The 14,532-nt window shown below is 46.4% G+C and overlaps 1 long non-coding RNA gene across 10 annotated transcripts in view; it reads left to right on the forward strand.

Moving 5' to 3' along the window:
- Positions 1-14,532, forward strand: part of LOC111175189 (uncharacterized) — a 50,155-nt gene that overhangs the window by 20,241 nt on the left and 15,382 nt on the right. For 2 of the 10 annotated variants that reach the window (XR_016388740.1, XR_016388736.1), the window contains exons 3-4: positions 1-8,957; positions 10,600-14,532. The exon at positions 1-8,957 is cut by the window's left edge and continues 12,126 nt beyond it; the exon at positions 10,600-14,532 is cut by the window's right edge and continues 15,382 nt beyond it. This is a non-coding gene — a long non-coding RNA (uncharacterized LOC111175189). The other 8 variants (XR_016388743.1, XR_016388742.1, XR_016388735.1 and 5 more) reach the window with 8 other exon arrangements.

Genomic DNA, 14,532 nt, shown 5'->3' on the forward strand with positions numbered 1-14,532 from the left:
GAGCTCATCAGCATCTGGACCCCAGCTCCACTGCTTCTGAGTCTCCTTCCCAGCCCTGACCCCACTGAACTCATCTTGGTTGGAAAAACAGTTCTGATGTTATCCTGACTCTCCTCGCCCCTGATTTATTTATGGCGTAATTTATTTACAGTATAATACATGCTGGGAGGACGAGGGAGCCACTTGGGAATATGAAGAGCCATCCAAGTTCATGCTCAAGGGAACTTAGGTGAAAAGAAAGATAAATCCATATATAGTTGATTAAAATATTTATAAAGACACAGGTTACTTATCTCAAAACCTGAGAAAGGTCAGAAATGACAGACGAGACAGTGGGGTGGAATGAATCTGGGTCACAAATTGCGATCCAAGGAGAAGGAGGGAGAAGAGGAGGGTGGGGACGCTTGGCAGTGTATGGGAGAGGAGGCCCAGGACCGAGGCGGCTTAGGTGCCTGTCCACAGGCTGGAGGTGGAGGTGAAGGTCAAGTGCACGGCTTGGGGGTGGGGCGGGCCCAGAAAATACCCGTGAGCAGAACAAAGCTGACCGAGGAGGGTCAGGGGAAGATGGAGGACGCAAGGAGGAGCAGCTGGGGGAAAGACCTGAGCAGGACGGTGCTGAGCTTGCCTTGATTAGATGACTGTGGAGAAACGGTTACAGGTAATTCAAGACCGGTCTTCGGGGGTGGGGGAGGGGAGGGTGGGAGTGTTGGGGGCGAATAGGAAGAACCACGTTGCAGGTGCAAAGCCATCTGGGTCTGGTCGAGGGATTTGCATGGGATTCCGGGGAAGGGAAAGATTCGGGCTGCCGAGGAGGAAGCTGCTGTCCTTGGCAGTGGCTGGTGAGTGATGAAAACCGGAGAGGCGGCAAAGATTACCAGGCTGCAGACTTGCAGAAGCAGCAGGACACCGGCACAGCCCACAGGACGGGGAAGTTGGGCAACAGGGAAGGCTGGGTGAGGAAGGGTGGGGAGGTTGAGGTCTCAGGGCTATTTATATTCAGCCGGAGACGTCCTGGAGACCTTGGTACGTGACATACCGGAGAGGAGAGGCCCGGGCGTGTGCTGGAGCAGGCGTGTGTCAGGAGGCAGTGATGGGAGGAGTGGCGAGCTGGGCTCGGTGCGAGGAGAAGGTCGGGATGCTTCCCCTGGAAGCGTGTAAGTCAGGCAGCCCTCTGCCACTCCACCTCTGGGCTTGCAGTGCTGAGAGCGGAGCCGGGACACCGCCGTCTCACTTCTCTTGCATTTAATGTAGAATGTGAAATTTACAATTCTCTTTAAAGCACTGACCAGAGAACGTGGTTTACGCACAAGAGAGGAGCATGGGATCTGGAGCCTCCCGAACTTGGATTAAAATCCTAGCTCTGTAAAGAAAATGTGTATGCATACAATGGAATACTGCGGAGCCTTAAGAAGAAAGGAAATTCTGACTCATGCTACAACATGGATGGATCCTGAGGTCATTATGCTAAGTGAAACTAGTCAGTCACAGAAAGAAAAATACTAGGTATGATTCCACTTATAAGAGGTATCCAGAGTACTCAAACTCATAGAAACAGAAAGTAGACTCACGGTTGCCAGGGACTACAGGGAGGGGGGAGGGGGAGTTATTGTTCAATGGATTTAGAGTTTCAGTTTTGCAAGGTGAAAACATTCCAGAAATCTTTTGCACAGTATATGAACAGAGTTAACACTACTGGACTATACCTTAAAAAGAGTTAAGATAGTAAATTTTATGTTATGTGTTTTTAGCACCACCAACCATAAAATTTTTGAAATCCTAGATCTTCTGGTCTCCTAGTGGCTGTGTGACCTTGACCTTGTACAAGCCAGCTAATTTCTTAGAGTCTCGGTTTCCTCATCTGTAAGATGGGCATAGAACACCCACCTCATAAGGACATTCTAGGACTAAATAAAAGCATGTATGTGAAGCTCCGAACATAGCACCTAGCACATCAAAGGTGTTCACGTTTCATTTAAATTGAATTAGTTCCCCTACTATCAAAACCTGGATGGTTTTCTTTTAAGGACCTAGACCTACTAGGTCTAGGCCTTTAGTGGCATATCGTAGTGCAGCCTCCACAATACTGAGGATGAAATAGTTAATAGGAAGCCCCCTGAACTCTTATTCCTAAAGATTTGTGATACACTACACACCAAGTGTCCCAGCATCCCTGTTCTCAATCAGAGGAGGGTCCCAAATAAAGAGGTCACTCTTCCCATCAGAAGAAGCTGAATACAATCTCTTCTGACACAAACTGGGCAGAATCCAAATACCACTGTCCAGAACCATGGGTTTTCAGACTTTCTGGTAGAGAAACCCTTGGCAAAGCAGCAGTCAGTAGTAGCAGGCATTTGGGTGAGCCCATGGCAGAGAACAAATCTCCTTAGGAATATTATTACTGAGTATTTACTGCACAAAGTGAAATCTGAGCAAGTCCCACGTAGAGATATGAGCTTAGGAGAGCTACGAGCTTAGGAGAGCCACCCCTGAGCCACCCCTGACTAGAGAGTTTTTCTTACCCTTCAGGGAGAAGAATTTGGGAGTTTATGCCAAAACTCTTTTCTATATCATGTACAGTTTGTTGCATCAAGTTGTAAGTTATCTAGAAATACCTGCGTTGGTCTTATTTCATAGTGCGGGTTCAAGCATTCTCGATACTTCCTTCTGTCATCTTCATAAAGTCCTGGGTCCCAGAGAGCTGCCAGCTGTTATTACAGCAAGATACCTGCACAGGGTGGACCCCTTCTGACTCTTGCAGTTAAAATCCTGGTGCCTGGAGTTTCCAGGTAAGCAGCAACCCTCGCACAATGTTGTCTGGGTGTGCAGCCTGTAACAATAGCGCACCACACCCAGAAAAACAATATGCCAAAATATTAAACTCTCCTACTCAGGCGCTATGTCACGTAGGCCATGCATCTTAAGATGTCAGAGCCCTTGAGAGGGTCAGTCAGACTGATTTGATACTTTCCTATTGCTCTCAACTTTCTCAGGCTGTTTCTTTTTTTTTTTCTTTTAAGGTATTCCATGGCTTGTCCGCACCTTGAGTGACAGCACGGTGAAGGGGATAGAGCAAGCGGCTTTGGCATCAAGGCCGCAGTGAGGTGAAGTCCCATCTCTACCTCCTTTAATGGCTGTGTAAGCTGATCCTATTACTTAATTTTTTGTAGCTTCAGAATTCCTCCTCCGGAGTAGAATTTTCTAGAAGCTACCTCAAGTTTATGGAGAAAAGAGAGATGGTGTAGCTGAAGGGTAAGGGCTGCTGCCTGGTCCATAGGAGCTGCTCCCTGAGTGTTAGCTGCTGCCCCCCTCTCCCCCCACCCATGTTGCCCTCTCATTTCCCCTGATTCTGAATCTTGTTTCATCCTTTCTAATCCCGGAACCAGCCCTGAGGCCTTCAGCTCTTTCTCTGATGAAGACTTTCATTCCTGGACGCTCCCATCGCCCCCCCCACTCCAACTACCTGATAAACAGCCTCTAATAGTCACGAAAAGTTCGTCTCTCCTCTCTTTACACACACTCTCCCCTCACCAGTTACTTCTCCCTCTTCAGAAGAAGGCTGACCGGGCCCTTCATTTTGGGCTGTGCCCACTTCCGAGTATGTGACCCGTTGCTAACACGTCAGCATTTCTCTAATCTGGCTCCTCTTGGGACCTAGATCTTTTTCATCACACTTCCCATCATTTGTTTTGCGTTCCCACCCTGTGTGTGTGTGTGAGGGGGAGAGCACGTGTCTTTTCTCTCTTCAATGCCCGTACCCCCTTTTCACCCAGACTCCACACCCCATTTGTCGTCAGAGGCCCAGCAGGACGGGTTGGCCCCTACGTGAGCTCTGGCCTGCCCCTCCTTCCAGCTCGGCATCCTGCTTGGAACTTTCTCCCAAGCAGACGCTGCTAATTAACTCGGCCTGAACCCCGGTCTCAGGGCTACGTGTGCACATGAAAGGGCTGTTGAGACCACGAGGACCTCCCTGCTTCCTGCAGAGGGAAGATCAATCTCTCCTTTCCCTTCAACTTATAGTCAACTTTCTCCAGGAAGTGGCTGTTCCTTATTTTATACTATGTCAGAGGTAGCAGTTAAATCCTGGAGTTTTTATTTGAGAAGTTGCATGGAGGGTTTCAACAAGTGTTCCAAAGCAGGTTCTTTTCCCTTTGTCCTGCTCGGTTAATTACGTCTGGCTCATGTACATCCTGTTAATTTAAAGCGTGTCTCTGTGATCTGCAATTTCTCTTCATCAATACCGTTGAGGACCAAGCAGTCTGCAGAGTTTATTTGTTCTATCTTATGCTAAAAACAAAAACATGGAACTGTTTGTGACCGAGGCCTGCTCTGATGTTTGGAAACCACACGATGGGCTCTTGGTCCCCTGCAGTGAGTCCTGGTAGAGCTGTGGGGATAGCTGAGGGGGTCTGATAAAACCCAGGGCCTGGCACCCTGCAGCTTTTAAAGAGTGAGCTGAGACACACTGCTGTTAGGAGACGCAGGAGTGCGGCTTGTTTGTCTCCACTTTCTCCATGGACATCTCTGGACACATAGGGTTGCTGTTTTGTTTTGACTCATTTGGACTTTTTTCCCCTCATGGTTAAAAGAGCAAACAAGTTTTAAAAATGACCTAATCGCTGTCCAATGTGACTTCATGGGAAGTCACCAACCTCCCCAGAATGCAGAGTTGGAGCAGGGCTGGTGCCAGGAAAGGAGATTTTGAATTCGGAAACTTTGAAGCCGTGTAAACAGCCATGGAAGTATTGCGTGAGTCGGACCTCAGTTCCCCATCCGCAAAAATGCCAGTTGTTTTTTTTTTAATCTTTTTTTAAAATTTATTTTTGCCTGCGTCGGGTCTTCATTGCTGCACGTGGGCTTTCTCTAGTTGCGGGGAGCAGGGGCTACTCTTCGTTGTGGTGCGGTGGCTTCTCTTGTTGCGGAGCATGGACTCTAGGTGCGCGGGCTTCAGTAGTTGTGGCACGCAGGCTCAGTAGTTGTGGCTCGCAGGCTCTAGAGCGCAGGCTCAGTAGTTGTGGCGCATGGGCTTAGTTGCTCCGCGGCATGTGGGATCTTCCCGGACCAGGGCTCGAACCCGTGTCCCCTGCATTGGCAGGCAGATTCTTAACCTCTGCACCATCAGGGAAGTCCTGCCAGGTTTTTAAATAAGGAAGAAATTTAAAGATCCTTCAGGGTAAAGAGCTGCATAGATCATTTTTTATTAATTATTTATTGGAGTATAGTTGATTTACGATGTTGTGTTAGTTTCTGCTTTATGGCACAGTGATGCATAGATTATTATAATGATTATAGGTGATATGATGTAGGTATAGTTTACACCCTATTCCCTTTGTGTGAATCCCCCCGAGGCAGGGCTATGACTCATGGTTGACAATGAAGAGGACAAATGTTTAGGGAACCCTGGACTGGACTTGAGAAGTTCACCCTCGAGCCCCAACTACTGGTGATGGTTACTTCAGTATTAGTATTTTATAGATTATACTTTACAAATAGAACTCATGCTCCTTGTAAAAACATCCAAACAACAGAAATATTTAAAGTATGTAAAGCAAAAATCTCTGGGCCTGCCTCCCCAGAAGGGGGTCAGCAGGGTGGTGACCATCCACCTGGATCTCTTCCAGGCACGCACACTGAGAACTGTTTGTTTTAACGAAAGTTAGATCATACTCTGTGCATTGTTCTGCGTGACAGTTGCATCTTTTATTCTTAAGTGGAAGTGACGTGGGGTGGGAAGTAAGCGCAGGCTTCTGCATCAGAGTTGTAAGCCCCCAGCCCCTCTGTTACTGGCTGCGTGTTTTGGGGCAAATTGCGTAACTTCTTTGAATCTCATCTTTTACAATGGGTACTGGGGGGCTTCCCTGGTGGCGCAGTGGTTGAGAGTCCTCCTGCCGATGCAGGGGACGCGGGTTCGTGCCCCGGTCCGGGAAGATCCCACATGCCGCGGAGCGGCTGGGCCCGTGAGCCATGGCCGCTGAGCCTGCGCGTCCGGAGCCTGTGCTCCGCAATGGGAGAGGCCACAGCAGTGAGAGGCCCGTGTACCGCAAAAAAATAAAAATAAAAATAAATAAAATGGGTACTGGGGACTTCCCTGGCGGTCCAGTGGTTAGGACTCTGAGCTTCCCCTGCTGGGGGTCAGGGTTCGATCCCTGATCAGGGAACTAAGGTCCCACGCTATTTAACGTCTAGAGCTCTTATGCAGATTAGAGGTGATATATGTAAAATGCCAGGCACATGCTGAGTATGGAAGATCATGATTATTTCTAATAAACTTTAAATTCTATGGTATTTTTCATTCTTGAACTGTCAAAATGCTAGATTTTTCTACTAATTTGAGCAAGATTGGCTGTAGTTCATAAAGACACCCTCTTAGACGTTTTATTTTAGTAAATTCTCAGTGGGGTTCACTCCTGTTTTCTTTTTTTAAATCAGTGATTTTCAACCTTGATTCCATGTTAGAATTACTTGGGAAGCTTATAAAAACCCCAAACCAGGCCACACCACAGAACGACATCAGAATCTCTGTGGGCAGGACCTATGCCTCTGGATTTTTCTAAAGATCCCCAGGTGAGCCCAACACTCAAGCCTGGCAGAGAATCATCACTTTCTGTGATGCTGTATATGCTCTCAAGAAATAAACATACAGGCCAGAACAGAGTGGATTTCATTTGCTAGATGTGTTTGTGTTCATGGAAGAGTTTATTACCTTTCCTCTTTCAGTGGAGCGTAATTAATATTTAAATACACATGCAGAGTGAACGCCAGATAAAATTAAATCAAAGTATTGCAAATTGTAAAGTGTATATATTTTTATTATAAAGCACATTAAAGAATATTTAGAAAGTAGAAAAAAGCAAGCAAGCAAGTAATTCACAAATAGTCCCACCACCTTTATATATATATATTTCTGCTATTGTACTAGCAATGGTGCATTTATTTTTTTCTATAAATAGATTCTACAATATATAATTATCATATCAAACATTATAATTCCTTTTCATTAGGGAACAATTAGGGAACAATTCCATTATAGAGAAACTGGCTTCGGGCTCAGAGCTCTGAAGGGGCTCCGAGCCAAGTGTGATTCCTGTTAACCTTGGCCACAGTGGAGAGTCTACATTCCTTCAAAGCCTTTTTGTTACCTTTATTCATCTTCTCTTTCAGAATGGAATAACGCAATGGAAACGTGCAGGTGATGACGGGGATTGGCTGGAGTCAGGAGGAGAGGGAAGACGATCGTTTCCACAAGTCACTGTGAAGCCAGGTTAGAGTAATTTGTTCTCCACAGTGAAAGCCTCACTTATTAAGAAGCTCTTCACAAAACCTGTGGAAAATGCACAAGCAACGGTTGGCAGTGGCTGTCGCCAGGGGGAATCGTGTAGCTGGGGGAGAAAAGTCACCCTACGCCCTTCCAGACCATATTCACATATTTCTTCCCCCAGGAAGCAAATACAGAGTTTAAAACGACCTATTCTTCTTTTCTGGAATATGATTTTTTTTCTTTTTTTGAAATTGAAGTATAGTTGATTTACAATGTTGTGTTAGTTTCAGGCGCACTGAAAAGTGATTCAGGTATACGTATAAAAACAGTCTATCCTTGACTGATAACTGCTTTCTATCAGCGCTTCTCTGGTACAGGTGCTGTCTTGGGTGTGTTTACGTAAGTTTTCTCATTTTCTGGATTCACTTTTGACTTGTCATAACAATTGTTCCAAATACACAGATACGTCTTGATCTTTCGAAGCTTGCTGATAATTCTGCCCACAGGTATTCGTAGGAACCCAAGGACAAACAGCAAGACAATTCGCTGGACTTGGGGCCACAAGGCAGGTGTATTGAAGGGAATGGGTCATGGGCGGAACATACTTAGACATACTTAGTGGGGTGAGAGGGAAAGAACCTTTCTGATGGGAGAGATTCCAGGGGAGGAAGGGAGGTTTCCGAAGTCGTCTCTGTGGCAGGAGGACATTTGTGGAGTGTAGGGGGGAGGACACAGGTGCAGCCTGAGAGGGAACGCAACCAGAGCCATCCCACACCCGATGAGGGGCGCATTTATATTGGGGTCCCACGCCTGACAACCCCAGGAAGTGGCCCTTTGCCCGTTCTTCATCATAAAGTGAACCCTGTGGGGAGTGGAAGATGAGTTTAGAACAGTGTCAGCCCAGCAGGCCTCAGGAGACGTTGCTGACTGACTGCACTGATCTAACTCCAGGAGAGGGGAGCTCCCGCATTTTGGGGGGCCCTATGCCCTGCACAGTCTCTGAAGAGGGTGCATTTATACCTATTGTCCTAAATGAACTAGAGGCAAAGGAGCCGAGTGATGACCCTGAAAAGTGGGCTGCCATTTGCAGCTACATGGAAGGACCTAGAGATGATCATACTAAGTGAAGTAAGTCAGACAAAGACAAACACCACCTGGTATCACTTATCTGTGGAACCTAAAACATGACACAAATGAACTTACCTACAAGGCAGAAACAGACTCACAGACAGAGAGAACAGACTTGTGGTTGCAAAGAGGGAGGGGGCATGGGGGGGATGGAGTGGGAGTTTGGGATTAGTAGATGCAAACTATTATATTGATATATAAGATGGATAAACAACAAGGTCCTACTGTAGAGCACAGGGAACTATATTCAATATCCTGTAATAAAGCATAATGGAAAAGAAAAAAAGAGTGGGCTGGACATTTTCGACAGCCCCAAAGGTCCTGGAGACAGAAGGGGATGTTCTTGGTACCTCTTGGAAGGAGAAATGGCCAGTGATTAGATGCAAAGGAGAGGTTTTGGAATAAAATGGACGTCCCTCCAAATAACCCACCAATGAAGATTCTCTGGTCAGGTCCTCACAGAAGCATTTCTAGGTAACTGTCACCCGTGCCAGGAAGGAAGACAGGAAGCATGACTGTGACCATTTCCACGGCTCCCTCAAGCATCCCCGACCACACACCTGGTCATCTTTGGGTAAGTCAGCCGCTCACAGAGTTCATGCCATTCTGCTGCTGGCAGGTGTCCTGTCTGGCTTCTTATTGATTTCCTTCAGGTTTTATTACAACTTGCAGTGATTTTCCTTCTTTGTTTTCTTGGTTTGTTTGTTTTTCCTTCTTTCACCCCCCTGGACAGTAAGCTGTATGAAGGTGGGGAGTACGACATCTGTCTGGGTTAATCACCTCTGTGGCTAGACAGTGCCTAGCACAGAGTAGGTAGTTAATATTTGCTAAGTTAAAAGAATAAGTTAAAGAATATTCAAGAATAAATGAATACATGGAATTTATTAACCTAGTGTAACACAAGATTAAAGTACTAATTGTTCTCGTGTTTTTACCTGTTTCACTCCATGCCAGCCTAGGCCTGTGGTTTCTTCTATTTTCCTTTAGTTTTAGGCATATGCCGTTTCTATCCTAGCACTTGGGTCACTACCTGATTGTTATTTACGTGCTTCAGCCACCAAGAGAGTGTGAGATGACAGGGGGACACCAGGACTAGAAAGCCTGCCCTGTGAACTGGTACCTCTGGCCTTATTTCTTGTCCCTTTATGACACGTTCCAACCACCCTGAAGACCCCCAGACTCTCGAGTGCACCATGCTCCCTTCCATCCCCGGGTCTTTGCACAGACCGTTCCTTCTAACTTCCTCCTGCCCCTGCTTTGGCCTCTGCTTCTGAGTTGAGCACCCTTCACATGGGCTCCTATACCACCCTGTGTATCTCCAATCTCACACTTAGCTCATTAGCCTGTAATTGCATGTTTAAGTATTTGTTTTTATTTACTCATTCATCACTGAATATTATCTGAGCACCCAGGATGTCTTAGGCATGGCTCTGGGTACCGGGGATACAGTAGTAAACAAAATAGGCAAGGTCTGTGTTCTCTGGAGCTTACATTTTAGTGGAAAGAGATAAGCAGTTAACAAATAGAGACTCAGTTATATGTCATGTGCTAATAAGTGCTATAAAGAAATAAAACAGGGAAGGCAGAGACTAATAGGGGTCGGAAGCCTATTTTAGATAAAGTGATTAGGAAAGGCATCCGACACGGGAACGCTTGTTTTACCATCGGCTCAAAGGAATTAGGGGAACAAGCTATGAAGATGTCTGGGCACATAGTGTTCAAGTGGCAGAAACAGCCAGTGCAAAGGCCCTGAGGCAGGAACGCGCTTGACATATTCAGGACATTGAATAAGCAGAAGTGGTGTGGCTAGAGCAGAGTGACCATGTTAACCTCAAATCCAAGTAAGCTCCATGAGGTTAGAGACCACGTTCCCCTGGCTCAAGGTGTATCCCTAATGTCTAGCACGGGGCTGGCACATGCCCTGAAGGTGTTGAAGGAATTCACACCTTGGGACAGCTTTCCCATTTGCCTAGTTTCACCATCAGGTCCTGAATGAAATAGACAGCGAGGAGGCCACTGAGCCTTTGGACAAGGGCAGGTCTGGGCGATGGAGGAACTGAGTAAATAAGTAAGAACAGTAAAGGGTTGAGGGGTTGAGAATAAATCTGAGGGTCCCGCTTGGTGCTCCAGGAATCAAGGCTCATTATGGCAGAGGGCTCTGGAAATGACTTATTTTCTGTCTCTCTTTTTTTTTAAAAAAATATTTATTTATTTAGGCTGTGCCAGGTCTTAGCTGCTGCATGTGGGATCCTCACTGCGGTGTGTGGGATCTTTAGTTGCGACATGTGGACCTCTCAGTCACGGCATGTGGACTCCCAGTTGCGCATGCACGCAGGATCTTAGTTCCCCGACCAGGGATCGAACCCAGCACCCCTGCATTGGGACATTGGGAGCAGAGTCTTACACACTGGACCACCAGGGAAGTCCCTGGAAATGATGTCTATTTTTTTTTTTTTGCGGTACGCGGGCCTCTCACTACTGTGGCCTCTCCCGTTGTGGAGCACAGGCTCCGGACGCGCAGGCTCAGTTGCCATGGCTCAGGGGCCCAGCCACTCCTCCACATGTGGGATCCTCCCAGACCGGGGCACGAACCCGTGTCCCCTGCGTCAGCAGGCGGACTCTCCACCACTGCGCCACCAGGGAAGCCTGGAAATGACTTCTTATTACTACATTGTGTTACTAAAGCTCACTCTATGAAGTTACTTTCATACCAGATAAATCCAGTATCCTCTACTCACTAGTAGTGTCTGGTACTGCACTAAATGTTTTGTGCGGATTCATTTGGCATGATTGCTATGGAGATTGGATGCGATGACCTCTCCATTTTACAGATGAACAAACTGACGTTCAGTGAGATCAAGTAACTGGGCCAAGGTTACACAGCTAACAGCAGAGACAAGCCATGAAAACAAAGCAGTAGGGTGCTGAAGGCTTCGCTCCTGACCGCTGTACCGTAACCGCCCCCTCCTCCTAGCCCATCATGGTGCCAGCTGAAGGCAGGCACAGACTGAAACTCAAATTTGAGTTAGATTTGACCCCAAATCAGTGTATTTTGAAATCAGATGACAGCAACTGCCCCATGTTTTTCTCCTGGATTGGGATCAATCCAGACATGAGTATAAGGACCAACTACAGTGGGAGGAAAGTCTTTGACAAGGAATCCATGTCCCACGAGGCTCGAAAGTGACTGAGGGCAGTGCGCCTCCCTAGGAGGGGGCCTGACGATAAAAGGAAGTTGTGTCTAACAAGGGAACGTCTGGAATTTTTCATGAGAAATGGCAGCCCACCCCTGGAAAAACTGTGTCACGTTCCATCTCTCCATGACACAGACGAGATGCGCAATGCTCCCGCTGAAACAAGTACTGACAGGAATTCTGGCGGCAGGAAGAACAGCAGTGTCCACCGTAGAGATCAAGATATGCCTCCAAAAACAACAGGTCGTGATTCATTCACTTGCAACGTGAAGGACACGCAGGGATGTTTTGGCTGTTAACGCCTGGCCTCACCATCCAGGTCCTACAGTGGGAACTCATCAGATTGCTCTGTATGGCCTCTCACGCTATCGCAACCCTCTTCCAAGGATATATGGAACTCGTTATGATGACGAACTCAAGGCCTGCTAAGGGTGGCAGGTTCCCCGAGAAGACCTTTAAAAGGAGGAACGTGGGCTTTCCCATCTCTCTCTTTTCCTCTTAGATTCTCTAAAGAAGAAATCAAAGAGACCGAAAGCAGGAAGTCGCCTTTATCCTGTGATCTCACTGCATCCCACTTGGTGCTTCAGTGCCCCAAAGGGAGGCCTCTTCCCTGAAGTGATAAGAAAGATGCTTTTTGGAAGATCTGAGTGGCCGTTGGAGCTTAAGGCGGTCTTGTCAGCAGGATGTCGGCTGCTTGATCAGGGGCTTAAATCATAATCTCCAGGAGACTCCTGTGGCTAAAACTCTAAAGAGTTGACATGAGGACAAAACAATTGAGGAATTCATCCCGCAGATTGGAGGAAAACAAGCGGATGCATGGGAGATGCTGGGGCCAGTTCCCTTACAGCATCATGAAAGACTTCAACACCAGATTAGATATCCTTCCTGCCCTGTAACTTACTTTCTGGATTTTCTGTGAGAACACTGACATCTTTATCAGGCAAGAGGGACACAGGAGCATCAATCCCTCAGAGGAAAGAGAGCCCATGAAAACACATCAGGATTAAAACAGATCAGGACAAGCTCTAATGGTGAAAACAAGACCCGCCTGTATCTGGTCCAAAGGGAGAGTCGGTTCGCGTGCACCACAATTCAGGGCTGATTGTCAGAAATCCTGTCACTGGTCCTCACGAACCACGGCGTGAACTCTACGTATTTGAGAGCACGATGTTGGTATAATTATTGGGAATATGTTGGTAAGAAACTGACGGCTAGTCGTTAATGTCAGGAAGCCAGATCTCCTTTTCAAAAGCAGCACAATGTTTTTGTTTGTTTGTTTGTTTTTGTTTTATGTGGTTCCACTGTTCCTCAGCAGCAGAAAAAGTATTTGGTTGAGAGTTGAGAAACCTGGGTCTGATTTTGGTTTTGCCACTAACTGGATGAACCTGTGCAATGCCTTGGGCCAAACACCATGGAAGATATAAAGATGAGCAAGCCAAGGCAGCTGCCCTAAAGGAACTTGCATCCAACCTGAGGAGACAGGCAGATAAAAACCTGAAGGAGAAAGGGAGGGGGGAATGATAGATGCTCAAATGAAGTCCGAAGTGTTAAGATAATACAAAGAAGGAGATTAATTTCAACTGGGCAAGACGCTTAATGGGCATATAGGGAGGGCATTCTACGTGGAGGAGATACGTTTTTTAAAAACCCACAATGAGATACCACCGCCCACCCATTAGGATGGCTGCTATCAAAAAGTAGCTGGTGAGGGTGTGGAGAAAAGGGAACCCTTGTGCACTGTTGGTGGGAATGTAAGATGGCGCAGCTGCTATGGAAAACAGTATGGAGGTTCTTCAGAAAATTAAAAATAGAACTGCCACGTGATGCAGCAGTGCCGCTTCTGGGTATATACCTGAAAGGATTGAAAGGAGGGACGTGAATGGATATTTGTACATCCTTGTTAATAGTACCATTATTCATAGTAGTCAAAAGGTGGAAGAAACCTAAGCATCCATTGATGGATGAACGGATAAACAAATGTGATCAATAGAATACATACAGTGAAATGTGGTCAATATGAATACATACAGTGAAATTGTATTCATCCCCAGAAAGGAAGGGAATCCTGACACATCCCACAACACGAATAAATCTTGAGGACATTATGCTAAGTGAAATAAGCCAATCACAGAAAGACAAATTCTGTAAGACTTGACTTATGTGACATCCTTAGTCAATTCACAAAGTAGGATGGTGGTTGTCAGAGGCTTGGGGGCAGGGATGGGGAGTTATTGTTTCATGGGTACAGAGTTTCAGTTTTGCAAGATAAAAAGAGTGTGTAGATGGCCAGCGGTGTTGGTTCCACAACGATGCGAACGTACTTAATGCCACTGAACCATACACTTAAAAATGGTTATAAGATGGTAAGTTTTATGTTATGTGTATTTCGCCTCAAAAAAAAGGCCCCAAAACAACAACAAACAAGAGGCAGAGTGAATTTAAAGGGAAGGAAGAGTCTGGGAGCAGAGACCTTAGGAGATGGACCGGCAGGTAAAAGCAAATCGGGTCCGAGTCAGCATAAGCCACATCTTTTGCTCCGTGTTGTGCAACAGTGAGAGGGGAGAGGATGAAAAGAAGAAATTCCGACTAGGTGATCTCTGGGGAGAAACAGCTGTGTCTTGAAAATTACACAATAAACATCAATGGTCATGTTTAGTATAAATAAATGTTATGCTCGTTTGCTGTAAATACGGTATCTGGAACTCTCCTAAAGTCGTTCCTGTTATTGAAGTTGGAGAGAAGCAGAAAGGGTCTTATTCCAAGTTAGAAAAGTCCCATAAAAGCTGTGCTCCTTACCCATCACCCCAGGCAAGCATCTTTCTATCTGTATCAGGTGAGGATCTCAGGAAGCACATCTAAATCAGGATAATTAGAGGAGGGCTGAGTAAAGGAACCCTTTACAAAGATGTGGATGGGGAATCACCAAGGATGGAGCAGTATTTTAGAGCAAGCAGC

Source organism: Delphinapterus leucas, chromosome 18 (genome assembly GCF_059928025.1).
Source record: "Delphinapterus leucas isolate spDelLeu-1000000601 "Yukka" chromosome 18, BTC_Dleu_Yukka2, whole genome shotgun sequence".
Lineage (NCBI taxonomy): Eukaryota > Metazoa > Chordata > Mammalia > Artiodactyla > Monodontidae > Delphinapterus > Delphinapterus leucas.